We start from the raw sequence: 16,953 nt of genomic DNA on the forward strand, positions 1-16,953 counted from the left end.
TGGCCAATTTCAAACTGTGATTCACTGATACCGTAGCAATACACATTGTGTCCTAGTTCTATCAGACTGTGGCTTTGAAAAATAAGTCATGGACTACATTCGCAAAATCACTAAATTTATTCAAGATAGTCTCCCCTGAATCAAAACACAGCTGAAATCATTTTAAAAGTATATTGAAACAGAATCAGTAATCCTTTTTTGAGTTGCATTTAGTACTGGAGTAAAATTTTCTTGGATGTTTTTAATTGTGTCATAATGGCGTCCTTTCATTGCCAACTTCAATTTGTGTAACAAATTCGGCAAATACATTGACAAGTGCCAGGCACATACTGTTACATTCAAGGCCAGGATGACTGCTGCAGCAATGCTAGCGCTTTTACTGTCTACATAGCTGTTTCTGAAACTTCAAAGAACATAACGGTGCAACTCACTACAAGATAGCATTGCAGTTTGGTTGGTTCGTTGGTTAGTTTAAAAGAGGGGAGGAGGGGGAAGGGACCAAACTGCACAGTCATCAGTCCCTTGTTCCCAGCAAAATAATTACACAACGAGAAAGGAGAAAAGAAAGGAGACATACAGCACAATTACAGGAGAAAGGAAGAACCAGAAGAAGGACAACCAACACTACTATGCACAAAACAGGAAAACAAAACCACAGAGAGAAGCAAGAAACAGGAAGAAGGGGTAAAAACAAGAGGGCAGATGACCATGGCTGGCTGACAATGAGAATAAAAAAGGAAAAGCTAGCCACTCTGCGACACATTAAAAACATCCACCCTAAAAGCATTAGAGTGGAGAACACAAAGGGACAATGGACATGCACTTAAACTTATATAGAATGATAAAACCCACCATCACATATAAAACGTAAAACTAAATTAGCCAATGAGGCATTGTCAGCTACAATTAATGGCAACGAGTCCGGTAACTGAAGAGTCCATCGCAGGGCAGCCAAAGAAGGACAGCTCACCAAGATATGGGCCACTCTCAGCTGGGTGCTGCACTGACACTGAGATGGGTCATCACAGCACAGGAGGTAGCCATGTCACCCATGCGTGGCCAATGCGGAACCGGCAGAGAACCACAGAGCCCCTGCGAGAGGCTCACATGGAGGACTGCCACACATATGTAGTTTCCTTAACGGCACACAGTTTGTTGTGCATGCTGAGGTTATGCCGTTTCATCTCCCAAAGCCACAAAACCTTGCAGCGTAGTACCGAATGCAGGTCAGTTGCAGAGAAGCCAATCTCCATGTAGCATGTTTGGCCAGCCTGTCCGCAAGTGTGTTGCCTGGGATTCCGGCATGACCTGGGGTCCAGACAAACACACCACTGAATGTCCGGACCATTCCAGGGCATAGATGGACTCCTGGGTGGTCGCTACCAAAGGATGATGAGAGTAGCACTGGTTGATAGCTTGTAGGCTGCTCAAGGAGTCAGTACACAGAAGAAATGACTCCCCAGGGCATGAACGGAGTGCTCAAGAACATGTGATATAGCCACCAGCTCGGCAGTGAAAAGACTGCAGCCATCGGACAGGGAGTGCTGTTCAATACATCCTCCATGGACATACGCAAAGCCGACGTGACCATCAGCCATCGAGCTGTAGGTGTAAACCACTTCGTGGCCTCGGTACATGTCAAGAATCGAGAGGAAGTGGCAGCGGAGAGCAATGGGGTTAATTGAGTCCTTAGGGCCATGCAAAAGGTCCAGGCAAAGCCACAGCCTAAGTGTACACAAGGTGGTTTATGTGAATGGACAAGTATAGGTGGTACAGGCAAGGACTCCAGCTCAGAAAGAAGGGATCAGACACGAACTGCAATTGGAAGCTCTGACCTGTGCTGCCGATGAGGGAGATGAACAGCCAACTTGGACACAGAAAGTACGAAGTGACAGGAAATTCTGGATAAAAATCGGGAGCGGGCCTCGGAGATCCCACTCGTATAATGTGGCAAGGTTATTATGTCGCTAGGTGGTGTCATACACCTTTCGTAAATCAAAAAAGACAGCAACCAGTTGTTGGCATCTGGAAAAGGCTGTTCAGATGGCAGACTCTCTGGACACAAGATTACCAGTGATAGAATGCCCCTGGCGGAAGCCGCCCTGACCTGGAGGCAGTAGGCCATGTGACTCCAGGACCCAATCCAAATGCCGACACACCATACGTTCCAGCAGCTTACAAAGAACGTTGGCAAGGCTGATGGGCCGATAGCTGTCCACATCAAGCAGGTTTTTACCAGGTTTGAGCACCAAAATAATGGTGCTCTCCCACCACTGTGATGAAAGATGCCATCGCACCAGATCCGGTTGAAGATGATGGGAGATGTCGCTTGTAGTCAGATGAGAGATGTTTCATCATCTGACTGTTGATCTGATCTGGCCCAGGAGCTTTGTCGGGGCAATGTGCAAGGGCACTGAGGAGCTCCCACTCTGTAAATGGGGTGTTATAGGATTCACTGTGGCGTGTAGTGAACGAGAGGACTTTACCTTCCAGCTGCCGTTTGAGAGTGTGAAAGGCTGGGGGGTAATTCTCTGATGCAGAGGCTCGAGCATAGTGCTCAGCAAAGTGCTTGGCAAAGTGCTCGGCAATCGCAATTGCGTCGATAGATAACACCCCTTTTATGTTAACACTGGGCACATCTGTTCAGGTCTGGCACTCAAAAACACATTAGATCTTTGCCCAGACTTCTGAACGTGGCGTATGGCACCCAATGGTCGAGACATATCTCATCCAATACTCCTGCTTCTGTCATTTGATAAGTTGGCGAATGTGAGCACGGAGCCGTTTAAAGGCTATGAGGTGCTCCAGGGCCGCTTATGCCACTGTAGAGTTGCCGACGCTCCTTAATTGCTTCAGTGACTTCCGGCGACCACCAAGGGACTGTCTTTCGCTGGGGGCACCCTAAAGAGTGTGGGATCATGTTTTCTACCACAGAAACGATTGTCGTAGTCACCTGCTCAACCATCACATCAATGTTCCCGTGTGGGGGAGATTCAATGGTGACAGCAGATGTGAAAGTTCCCCAGTCTGCCTTGGGCTGTCATGTGCTCTCCGGTAGATAGATGTTAGAAGTCCTGGGCTGCAAATTGATAAATCAATGGCCGAGTAAGCTCAATCAGTGCAGTTAATACATTCAGGGACACTGCACCATCTGGAGGAAGATGTACGTTGTAGACAGTTATCTCCTGTGTCATCCTTATTCTAACAGCCATGGCTTCACGAGCGGTTTGAAGGGGCACAGGTTCACTACGGACTGAGTTTAGGACATAAACGCAAACTCCACCTGACACTCTATTACAGTCACTACGGTTCCTGTAGTATCCGTTATAGCCATGGAGGGCAGGGGTCTGGTCCACATTGCCGGGAACCAGGTTTCCTGGAGGGCGATGCAGAAAGCAGGTGTAAAGCTTAGCAGTTGCTGTAGCTCAGCCAGATGGTGGAAAAAACCACCGCAGTTTCACTGGAGGATGACGTCATCGTGAGACTGGGAAGGCATTGAGCATTCATTGAAGTTTACACCTCAGGGTCACCTGCTGCCACCGACTTTTTGCCTGAACAGTCTATATCCATTTTGTCTGAGGGTCCGGCGAGATCTAGGTCCTCAGCTGATGCTACAATATCCACCTCATCAGCAGACACAAGCTTGGAGGTTGGATTTCTCTCACTGTTCTTTGTGTTTCCCTGGCTGGGAGGACTTCACTGATTCAGTCTCTGGGACTGAGGATGAGCATGAATCTCTAAGACCAGCTGCTTTTGGACTCTTCAGCCACTGGCGGGTGTCATCTTTCCCACTAGCAGAAACCTGGGAAGGGAGTGACTCAAGGGACCCCTTCCTAGCAAGAGCAGCCGAAGAAGTTGTACGCTTCTCCGACTTAGAAGTGGGGACAGACGCCCCCAATGGTTGAGGGACTGTTGCTCCTGAAGTAGGTGGTGCAGGATCAACATGGAGGGAAGTGCCCCCCACCATCAAGGGGGCAGGTGTAGTCTTCTGGCTCTGAGAGGTTCTGGGGTTGGCAGAGCTGATGTGGCTACAACTGTTGTAGAGACTATGTAAGACGATGTCATGCATACAGGGTGTAGGCGTTCAAATTTCCCCTTAGCCTCAGTGTAGTTCAATTGGTCCAGGGTCTTGTACTCCATGGTTTTCCTTTCTTTCTGGAGAATCCTGCAGTCTGGCAAGCACAGCGCACAGTTGACACAGATGGGAGGCAGCACACAGGGAGTATTGGGATGTGACATGCATCCACAATCTCGACATTTGACGCTGGAAGTACAGGGGGAAGACATATGACCGAACTTACAGCATTTAACGCACCACATCGAGGGAGGGATATAGAGTGTTACATTACAGCAATAGACCGTCACCTTGACCTTCTCGGGCAATGTATCACCCTCAAAGGCCAAGATGAAGGCACCGGTGGGGACCTGATTATCCCTCAGCCCCCGGTGGACATGCCAAGCAAAACATACACCTTGCAGTTCTAAATTGGCGCACAGCTCATCGCCAGACTGCAAAAGAAGGTCCCTGTGAAATATGATACCCTGGACCATATTTAAGCTCTTATGGGGCTTGATGGTTACAGAAGCACTCCCCAGCTTGTCAGAAGTGAGTAACGCCTGTGACTAGGCAGATGATGCTGTTTTGATCAAGACCGACTCAGATCTCATTTTGGACAAACCCTCCACCTCCCCAGACTTGTCCTCTAAATGCCCAACAAAAAACTGAGGCTTCACAGTCTCGAACATATGAGGTACCGGGGCAAATAAGAGCTGCTGCCATCCTTAGCCTGACGTTCCTCCCATGGTGTGGTCTGGGAGGGGAACGATTTGAGGTCGTACTTCTGTGCATTGAACTGAGCCCGTGAGTGCTTAGAGACTGCTGGTATTTGACCACCATCAAGAGATGATGTACTATGCTTCATCGCGTGTCATCCGCCGTGATGCCACCCACTCCGACCAGGGGCGCCACCCAGCTGCAGCAAAGGTCATGGAGATGGGCATCTACTCTATGGCATACATGGGGAGTTAATGGTGCAGGCATCAGCAGAGCGATCCCTATGTTGTCAGGGGGCTACAACCAACAGGGTACATGGCGGCCCACCACAATGGACTGGCTACCATGCTGGATACGAGGCGCAAAGAATTCCATGGTCCTTGTCAGCACAGAAAACAACACTGCATAGTGGTTGGAGGAAAATGCATCCAAGGTGTCCTCACTTAACAGATGGAGGATGATCGGGACTGCAATGCCACAACGAGAAAGTGGGCTAAAGATCTCAATGCACAATGGACATGATGCACCATGTAAGGCACCCTTCCCCAATTCGCTCGCTCTTCAGGAAAATTTTGAAAAATGGAGGTCAAACCCTACAGTGGACCATCACATAAAGGCCAAAAGCTGCGAGACTCCTTTTAGTCGCCTTTTACGACAGGCAGAAATACCTCGGGCCTATTCTAACCCTTGAGCCCACAGGGGGAAACTGCGGTTTGGGATTTTACACAAGCATCCTAACAGAGCTGGGACAAACTGCGTAGGATACTATTTTTTTATTTTTTATTTTGTGAAATGCACAATTTTTCATATCTGAATATTTAAAGCAAGCTGTCAGTCTTTGAACCACTTGGAAATCTTATCAAATTATTTGTGCATCTTTTCTTCAGACAATATTTCATTATAGATAACTGCATAATCTGAGGTTACTATTATTATCTGCAGTGGCATTACCATATAGCATGAACAGAAAGGGTTCCAACACACTTCCCTGGGTCACACATGAAGGTACTTCTACATCTGTCAATAATTCCATCCACAATAATTTGACGTTTCCTCCCTAACAAGAAATTCTCAAGTCAGTTATAATTTTCACCTGACACCCAACATGACTGTACTTTCAATAACAAGAACAAGTGACAAAAAAAATAGTTCAAATGGCTCTGAGCATTATGGGATTTAACAGCTGAGGTCATTGGTCCCTTATAACTTAGAACTATTTAAACCTAGCTAACCTAAGGACATCACACACATCCATGCCCAAGGCACGATTCGAACCTGCGACTGTAGCGGTCACACGGTTCCAGACTGAAGCGCCTAGAACCGCTCAGCCATACCGGCCGGCTCACAAGCGACAGTTGTGGTTCCAATTCTAACACTTTTCAGAAGTCAAGAAATATTGCATGTATCTACCAGCTACCAGGATGTCACGTGAGGAAAGAGGCCATTTTGTTGGAGGTACTTCATTACATTTGAACTAAGAATATTTTCTAAAATTCTACAAGAAATGGATGGATACTGGACAGCAGCTTTGTGGATCACTTCTGCCATGTTTCTTGTAGATAGGTAAAACAAGAGCGCATTGTCCCAGCAACTGGGCACAGTTTTTTGTTCAAAGGATCCACACCTTATTATTGTTATAAGAGGGCCTAACGCAGCTCCAAATTCAGTATTTCATCATGTCCTGGAACTTTTTTTCAAGTTAAACAAATTCAGCTCTTTCTCAATGCCATTCACACTAATATCTACTCACCCATCTTTTCAGTAGTGCAAGGATAAATCCTAGTTTCTCTTTTTCGATCATTAGTGTCTGGTTACTAACTTTGGAGTCACTAACAACTTTCACCTAAGACCAGAATTTCACCAGATTTTGTGAGAAATCTGTTGATAATATTCTACCACCATAGTTTTTGAAGGCACAATTCAGTGACTTCTTGATAGCCAAACATGTTTCATACATCATCACACTATCGATAGCCGTATGATTTTACACCTAATATGCAATAGGCCTTGTTTCTTTGTAAGATTTTACTTTACAGGAACTGTATACCATGGAAGGGCTCTCTCATTATAAACTTTTCTATTGTGTACATATCTACGACATGAATGGTCAACTACCCTTTTTTACTTGAGCCACAGCTCTTCTGAATGCTCCAGCCCAGAGATAAGTTTCAAGTTCCTCACTGAGATATGCTACTACTGCCTCGTATCTAGTTCACTAAAGAAATAAATACTTGTAAAGTAATAGTTGCCCTTTGTACTTTGGTTATCATTGTTGCTACAGCTGCATAATGGTCACTGATACCATTTTAATTTGGGCGTCCTCAAAGAGCTGTTGCTATTTTATCCCACACATTTTCATCATAAGTAGACTCGAATATCATCTGTTCTATGTAGTTTTATACGACAAGACAAGGTGGAGAGGGGAAGAAAGGAAAGGGTATGGAGGAGAGGGGATGGGACCACTGCTGTCAGCAGCATCAGGACATTATGCAGAACCATGGGCGACAGGTGAAAATATGGACCAGATCGTGATTCGAACCCAGGATTTCCTGCTTACCAGGCAGGTGCATTAACCACTGCACGATCCAGGACACAGCATTATTGCAACTGCACAGGCTATCTCGGCACATTTCACGGGAGATCCACATTTCCATCGAGCGCCACCTATCTGCTGTCCCTGTCCATTTCCTTCATATTTGCCCGCTGAGATTCCCACAGGAGGTAGAATGTATTTTTGCATTCTGACTGAAGAAGGTGGATCAACTACGCAGTTAGGCTTTTCAAATTATATGAATGAGTGGTATCTGTTCTTTTGGATATGTACAAAAGAGCAGACACCGCACAGAACCCGCAGCTGTTATACACTACATGTAAATTGGAGGAGGTGCAGAGGGTAAGAAAGGAAAGGCAAAGAGAGGATCACTGCTATCAGCTGCATTGGGACATTATGTGGAACCAGTGGTGATGAGTGAAAATGTGTACCAGACCAGGATCCAAACCCAAGATCTCCTGCTTACTAGGCAGTGTGTTAATCACTGCAGAGGACAGATGCTACACATTCATATAATTTCACTAGCCTAGCTGGGGAATGGACGTACCTTCTTGAGTATGGATGCACAAATTTGTCTGGCCTCCTCTGGGAATCTCTGAGGGTGAACATGGAGGAAATGGACAGGGAATGCAGATAGGTGGCGCTCAATGGAAATGTGGATTCGCCATGAGGCATGCCGAGATAGTTCGTGCAGTTCCAGTAATGTTCTGTCCCAGATGGCGCAGTGGTGTGTGTGTGTGTGTGTGTGTGTGTGTGTGTGTGGTACACAACACAATTTGAACAGAATTCCCCCTCGATGGATTGTCATCATTCAATCCACAGAGCCTAACTGTCTAGGGTACATTAGGAATTTGAATTTGCATGCAAGTTCAGCATTTCTTGGCTGTGGTTTCTTAACCAAATAGGGTCACAACATGATGAAGTTACAGTATCACCCAAGAAGAGTGCTTTACAATGCTCAGTTTACAAATTATGCAAATGAACTATGCACTGCTTCCATTACTTATAACCCGTAATAATTTCCTTATATCTGGTTTTATTACATTTAGCTAGAAAAGATGATGCTTTTTTTTCTGGGAATTAAATGGAAACCATTTTTAAATGGTGGAAAAGAGCCATAAGAATAATAACTAGAAGTAGTAGTTGGACTCATTTAAAGAACTACTTAAGGGGACCACACCGAGGTACAGGTAAAAAAAAAAAAAAAAAATTGATTTTCTGTTTCCATCATATTTTGACAGATTAAGGTTTTATTTAAGTACTCTGAAAAGGATTTTGCTGAAAAACAATTTTTATAGCATTTAAAGAGCATTTTCCTACCACGAGTGTTTATGTGCCACGTCCACTTTTCTGCACTTATTTTAGATCTTTATATCCCCTACATGACGTCACACACAACAACACCCTTACGTCACGGGTCAAAGCCGACGCGTCGGATCGGACGCTTCTATCGACCCTCAATTTCTTGCAAACTAAAATTTCCAGTACATATGCCCCATTATATCAGAATATATCATATATCATAGATAAATGAATGAAATTTTCAGAAACTCTACATAACATAAAAAGCCACCTGTGGTCCTACATTCATTAATATTCCCAATTTAGGAAGTTCACAAAAAATATTTTCTGCACAAAAAAACTTAATATTTTTGTTAATAAATTTTAAAGAAGTATTTCTTAAAAACTATAAAACTGATAAAATAGATTTTAGTACATTTGACTCTATTAGCATCATGTAACATATAGTAAAAATATTAAGGTCCTGCACCACATAATTTTTTTCAGAAATGGGTCAAATACTTGCCTAAATTAACATGGGTTAGATAGGTAGGGTCTGGTCCCCTTAAAGAACTGGGTATCCTTTACTTACTGCACCAAGCCAGTACATCTACCAACCTGTCATGGACATCAGAAAGACAATAGGCCTACAAAATACTCCACTAATAGCTTTATAGATAATTATGGAGATACAGCTAGTTCTGACTTGAATTTACCAAGGGGAGGGGGGGGGGGGGGGGAATCAAAACAGCATTTTTTGCCATGGAATAAAATTGTATAACAAATTGGCCAAGGAGAGGAAAAGAATTACAACAACAGATCTGTTCAAAAATGCAGCTAAAACTTTCTCCATAAATAATGCATATTACACAATTACAGATTTACTGAGAGTAGTGGTTAATAATGAAAGGTGACAAATACAACACCCTGTCACTCTGCCATACAGTATCACAATGTAATGCTTTTACAAGAAAATCATGTGCCAATTGATAACTATAGTCCATTACAGTAATATCTTGTCTTTCTCCCAAGCTCAGAATCTCACTCCCAATGGGGGAATACTGACTCAGCTTTTCACGTGGAATGAGGGGAGGATATGTAGATGAGCATGGGGCATAGTTGTACACTTATAGGCCTGGAGTCAGTTTCCTGGGAGGGAGTGCAAGAATAGTACCATGTTTGTGGTCCAAGAGTCAGTTGCAGGAGTCCTTAGCGTGTGCAGTGATGCAATACAAAAGTACGTTTTGCAAGTTATCTGGATCAAATTGTGTATAAATCAAGGAACACAACTCAATGGCGACCAACTGAATGATGTGCAGTTGTGACACTGATCTCACATTCGGGAGGACGGAGATTCTGTCATGCCATTCTAATTAAGGTCTTCCTAAATCATTTCACACAAATGCCAGGGTGCTCCTACACCAAGGCCATGGCCAACCACCTCATAAAAACATACTTGTTTATTCAATGTGTGTGTATACGATGAGCATTTTATTTTCATTGTACTATAATGACAAATCCTAGAACACTCGAGATGATCTCTGGATGGATTAATGAATAAACAGACGACTCAATATTGTCCAAGAGAATAAAATTTGCTAACACATGAAAAAAAATCTCTTTTGCACCAGCTTACTGCACACGTAAAATCATAACAGCATTTTACTGTGGAAACACTAATCATGCGAACAGGTAGTTTAAAAAGATTTTGACCATGGGTTCTTGAGCCCATCAACTTTGTCTCTATCTATTTTCTATCTGAATTTGAGGCTCCTGAACAAATAAATATTTCCCTGTTGGGGGAGAATAAAACACCAAAAACGTGCCTAAAAATCACTTATTAACATAAAAGATGACAAGCCTTATGTAGACAATTGTCTGGGGAGCGCAGAAGCGACCGCCTGGCGATAATAGAAGAATGTATCCTCAGTGCATACATCTAAAACTCAAGACAAGGAGTTTTGCAACAGAGTTTTAGATTCCATTAACTGCGAATGTTAGTAAACACACTCCATGTCCTGCCCGGTTAAATCCGTCAGCAACGTTGTTAACTAATAAATTGCTAGTGAATTTCCATAAACTAATTTATCTGAAATCTTTTTTCAAAGCGGTATTAAACTGCAAACATTTCACTAGAAGTAAATAAATTAGAGCTGGCAGCAAATATTTTATGTTTCGATAAACATTCGCATATACAAGCTTACGAGTGATTAACATAAAAATTCTGTAACTTTCACATCCTACATAGTGTACGATATGTTTCTGCATTTGTGACCGTCTGGTTACTTGCAAGTGCTCAATTTTTTATGCAAAAGAGCACCCCGCTTTTACAAATAGGGGAGAAATTACAACTCAATACATGCCTGTTAATCTGCAGTGCAGCAACAAAAAGTCACACAGCCGAAGATAATTAGCGAAGTACCTATCAAAATTCGCAATAGACCAATGTGCTTCAATGGTGACTCCCATCAAGCTTTACATGACAACAGCTGCCTGAATCAACAGTTTTTGATACAATTGTATTTAAATATAGAAACGGAACATTTCCAACCAAGTTCAAATACAAAAACCGCAATTTCTAACATTTAAATTGACATCATACATCCCATCTTTCGCATCGACCAATGATAACACACGAAATCATAGATGTCGCGCGTAGCCAAAGTTGACACAATCCGAATACAGGCGTGCATACATAGAGCAAATATCTCTGGAGTGAGTATTCACATGGGCAGAACAGATTCTGTGTTGTCAACATACATCGCCGGCTTGCATTGCCGGCATGGTCACGTGTTTTCTGGACGTCGTGTGTTTGTCCGTATATTTAGAATGTCACTACATCCCTAGTACAGAAGGATTCTTTTCGTACGTGTCGTGGATTATTTATATATGTTGAGCAGACATTTTAACAGTATCCATTTGATACCGGGAATAAACAAGCTTAAGTGCAGTTACGGATACAAGTTAAGCGTACTTCGATTTCTTAGTTAGGGCAAGTGATTTTGCATTATGCTTCATTGCGATAGGTGTCACAGTTCAGATGCACTCGATTTTTGGTAGTTCTCGATATGAAACGGCACTTTATAGTATTACAGAGCCTGACGTACATTTTTGCAGTGATAGTCTTGCAAAACGACGTGACAGTACGCTAGTATTTCAGTCTAGCGACTGATTTTAGAATCACATGAATGAATGCGCACTAGAACCAGTCACAAGCAGTTTCCGCAAGTGTCCGAAAAACACCGAATTTGCCACACATTAATGATTATATCCCTACTAATTAGTCCTTTTTTTCTGCTATTTCTGCGTATTTACTTTCTCATTTTTGCGATCTAAAACGCATTTTACGTACTTGCTCCCAGTTTATTAAATAAATAATAGACTGAGTAAGAAGGAGGAAACAAGGCGATCGGAGAATAAATGTACTGTAAAGCAAATACAGTTGGTCATGTAACAGTCACCCCATATATCACCATTACGGGAAGTGGAAAGTGACATAAATGAAAGAGTTTGGGGACGTGTTTACTAATATTTTACGCTTCTTAATCAAATGGTGAAGAAAATAAATTGAAGGCAAAATACACCAAAGAAGATGAATGTGCACTTTGATTAGCTACACTATTGTGTTTATTTGATTTGTGTAGAAAATGTATGTAAGCTGAATACAGAAATTGGTAGTAGGTGTTGTGGAAAATTAAAAATAGTTGGTATAGCATCTATCTTCTGCCACACACATCCAAATTTTTCTCTGTCTAAACATTCCTCTTCAAAGTGTTTTGAACATACTTTGGAATATTTTGTGGGGACGAAATTACTCCTTCTTATTTTCTGGAGCCACATCTTTACTCGTTGTTCGGGAAACTAAAATATAAATCACACATAATCACTCTCCATGTCCTAGACACACTTGACATGGTCTCCTACTGTAGCTTTATAGTAAACAAAAATGTTTGGACACATATTATACGAAGACAATTACAGACTCCCACTCTATTGAACTTATCTGTCTCCCATCTTTCAAATTTATATACATAACCGACAAGTCACTAATAAATGCATGGAGGATAGTATTTGCTGAAACAACTAACCATTCCCTTTCCTGTTCCACTGGCAAATTTACGAGAGGAAGCGACTGTTTGTAAGCTTTTGTACGAGCCGTAATATCTATTATATAGTCATAAAATCTTAGAAAAATAGGTCTACAGACTCAGGCATTAATTATAATGCGCCTCGAAATTTTTAAACAAAGTACCCATGAAAAGTTACGGGTCAAGTTTAGCAGGGGATACAACCCGTCAGCTTTGACCAATGACGTCAGAATTGGCCAGAGAGCATGTATTACAAACATGAAAGAGCTTGGAAGAATGTTCAGAAACAAAGGAATCCAAGAGAGAAAAACTGTACTTCACATATTTAAGGGCCAATAGTATTTTCGTGTCAACGATATCGCGTGTTTGTATCTTAGTATTTCTCCGCAAAATACAATGGAAAGAAATGAATGAAATATATTACTAGCAAAGCATACATCACGTTACATGTATGTCAGTGGTATTTCGAAACACTTTAGAACTGTATTGCTTAAGTGCAGTTACGGATACAAGTTAAGCGTACTTCGATTTCTTAGTTTTAACTAGCATTGCTGTCCTGTTGTTCACTTGAACTATGTATCCCCCGCTTCACTAGACCGTAAATGAAACACCGGACACAAAATAAAAGCTCATTCGAATTGTGTTTCTTAAGTACAGTACGGAATACGAGTTTGTCTAAGTCGATTTCTTCCTTTTCACTAGCATTACTGCCTGCTCTTCACTTGTACGATGTATCCTCCGCTTAGGTAAACCCTAAATGGAACACAGAATACAGATTGTAGATGTGTTGTTTATTTCGTCTCCGCAATTACTAAGAGTCTTTTCTTATGTACATATCAGTACTACTGATGACAGAAGGACCTAGGTATGTAATATATGTATACCAGATTTCTGCTAACCTCTATATATGTACACTGGTAACTAAAAGTGGAAGTAGACGTACGTTACATTTGCAACCTGTACCTCAACTGAACTACACGGAGACAAGAAGACGACACATGTACAATTTGTATCCTGTACTTCACTATGGGACGCTAATAGCATCCCATTCGTTACTTGAGCTATGTGGCTATGCGCAACATTTGCATCTTGCTCGCCAATTGACATATACAGTGTCAGTGTAAAGGCGAAGTGAAGGACGGGATACAAATTTCAGTTGTGTCGGGGGTTTCGCCTTTAATATAGCAAGTACACATTCGAAAATGTTGTACTGATATTAGAGCTGGGAAACGAAAGAAGATCGACATCTGAGACATTTCTATTACATACTCACAACACGAAAATACACATGTTGGTGGAATAAAACAGTGAAATGTGTCAAAATAGTGAAATACAGTGAAAGAAGCAAATGGAAAAGTGAACTTACCACACGGAAATATCGAAGAATAACCGAAGCTCGCCTATAAAGACAGTAAAACCACATACCTACACTCTCAACAAACGCAACATTACGAAACCTCTCTCTCTCCCTCTCCGACACACACACACACACACACACACACACACACACACACACACTCATTCACTAACTCCACTCCCCCCCCCCCCCTCCCCGCTGTGAAATTAGCTGAGATGTTTGGGACGATACATTTTGCCAACATGTTTAATAAAACATTTAAACTGGCAATATGTCCGCAGAATACATTGTCTCCACGAATACCCATCTTGGTGGCTTTGAAGTATCGAAATCTGACGTTTCCCTTTCCCTATAAGAGATTTCACCGCTGACCAGTACCCCACAATACTGTTAGTGCAGGCGCCTGTGGATAATGATCTAAATTCAATGTTGTGGTTTACTACAAGATGTTGATAACCCCTATCCCCTAAATCTCTATATGAAGAAAACCCATCTGATATAACAATAGAACCCTCTGGAACCTGATCTTCAATTAACCTAACCAAAACTTCCTTACTTCTATTTGGTATTGCTCTGAACACTACACAGTCACAATGCTGACCTGAAACTACTGCCCTCCACACCCATAAGCCCACCGGAGGTTCCCCCTGTTGTACTTCCTTTTCCCAAAATGCGACTCGTCGATTTCGACCATAACACCCCCCAACACCCCACCCTCAATGGCCCCCTATATTTCATATATTCCCCACAAACTTCCCTACAAAACGAGTACCAGTCCATTACCGTATGCTTACTCACACGACATTCATGCACACAGAGCCACACAGGATATCTTGAACACCAACAGTAAGTGATATTTTCATTATGTCTCTCAGGGCGAGAGTAGATTTCTCGAACCACGTTCCCCTCCTAATAGATCGCCACAACCGGTCTCTGCTGCACCTCCATACAAATAAGTCGTGAGTATGGCGAAATGATACACCGGTGAGGCGCATATGTTCGCCGCACTCACGACATCGGACATATTCAGCAATAAGGCTACACATTTGCAAGGAACAAATTGTGGTCAACATGTCTTTCCCCATAGCTTCTTTTAAATCATCAAGATTCATTGCAACAGACAAATCCATTCCTATAAACGAAAATAAGACACTAAAAATTGCTCTACAATATCAAACTAATACTCCCAATTACCTCAGTACCATAAGAAATAAAATTAAGTACCGTTTGAATAAGAAACAACCAATTAATTTAATTAAATCAAACGATGAATAATTTAAGGAATAAAAAGCGGTCGCTTTTAGATTCAGATTCAATTATTTTAATGTACAATGATAGCACTTATCCGGAACACAGAACTGTTTTATTATCTATACCTTGAAGTGAAGACATTACTATCTATGACTAATGTATGACGACATTTCTTCGCATCTGTAGCAACAACAGTAATTCACCATCGCTATTACACTGTCAACAAACGGTGAAAACATAACAAAAACTCTTGATATTATAAACTTCAAACTCTGCGGAAAGCACACATGCACAGCGAAGTCCCGAAAACACGTGACAATCCAGGTTTAATGTTGACAACATGCGCAGAACGCAGTGCTCACTCCAGAGAAATTTACTCTATGCGTGCATACAGGGGACCTCACACGTTTAATAATATTGTCAAACCGCCAATATATTGATCGTCTGGGAGCGCGTATTGTTGTATTGTCTATACTAGAAACACAGGGCGATTATAATTAAATTTAAACTTCAAAACAGCTGTAGAAATAACACCACTGGTCAGAAAGACGTCAAATTGCAACGGAATATTATCAGAGAAGGGGTAAAACGTACGGCAGAAGAAAATAGTTACAAAATGTGGTAATAGATGGCGCTTTAAGCATCATAATTTAATAGTGGTTGACTACAAATAAGTAATGAATCATACAACAACGTCTAAGGTGTAGGGTTGACGTTAAGCTGTAGTTTAAAAAGTGTGTATGGGTGTACAGGTGTGATACTGTTAGGTATTAATCAACATAAGCCCATCCACCATGGCAAAGTCATATCATATCGGATGTAGGGTGACCAAATGCAATTGTTTAAAAAGGAGGACAAATAGCTTCAAAAAGGAGGACAAGGGAAGAAAAAAGAGGACAAATCAAAAGGGTCAACTGCAGATGAGGATACCACCCATCAGCTTTGGACAAGTCACGTGACTGCCGGGAATTACCGGTAAAACTAGTAGTTAATTGTTACTGGTGGTGAGGTGGTGATTCCCAGAGCAATATTTTTTATTTTAAATTAAAAATATTGATTGTGGTGACACTTTCGTTTATGCATAGCCAAATATTTTACGTATCTCGCTCGGTTAAAATTTAGACTCACAAATCACACATACACTACAGGAAGCCAAGCCAATACAAAGCGAGGATACGAAACGAAAATTTTAAATAATCAATATTTGCATTTGCTTATAGATCGATCAACGATAACATCGACGATCCTGGAGTCACCTACTAACACTGCCTTCTTGCGTGTTTATCACAAAGGCTGTGCCCATAGTTAAAGTATTTAAGAAAAGAGCAATGGAACGGGACGAATTGTAAATTTAACTGTATTACGCTAAAGTTTGCAAAAAAGTCGGGCACTGTAAAAATCCGCCCGGACCCCGGACAAAGAGCTAAAAGGAGGTCATGTCCGGATTAATCCAGACGTCTGGTCACCCTAATTGGATGGGAAAAATCGGTTTTTAATTGTCCTGAGGCCAACAATCGCATTAAAAGCATCACTCACATCGGTTTTTAATTGTCCTAAGGCCAGAAACTGCATAAAAAGCATCAATCACATCGGATTTTAAATGTCCTGTTGCCAAAAACTGCATAAAAAGTATCAATCACACCGGTTCTTA

At 42.0% G+C, this 16,953-nt stretch overlaps 1 protein-coding gene across 2 annotated transcripts in view; it reads right to left on the reverse strand.

Annotated features, from left to right (window-relative positions):
• Nucleotides 1–11,229, reverse strand: part of LOC124551979 — a 200,257-nt gene extending 189,028 nt beyond the window's left edge. The window contains exon 1 of one of the 2 annotated variants that reach the window (XM_047126482.1): nt 11,029–11,229. The gene's annotated coding sequence lies outside the window, so the exon portion shown is untranslated. Of the gene's footprint in view, nt 1–10,969 lie in introns of both variants that reach the window. The other variant, XM_047126483.1, reaches the window with a different exon arrangement.
• Between the last annotated feature and the right edge of the window lie 5,724 nt (nt 11,230–16,953).

Source organism: Schistocerca americana, chromosome 1, assembly GCF_021461395.2.
Source record: "Schistocerca americana isolate TAMUIC-IGC-003095 chromosome 1, iqSchAmer2.1, whole genome shotgun sequence".
In the NCBI taxonomy this organism is placed as follows: Eukaryota; Metazoa; Arthropoda; class Insecta; order Orthoptera; family Acrididae; genus Schistocerca; species Schistocerca americana.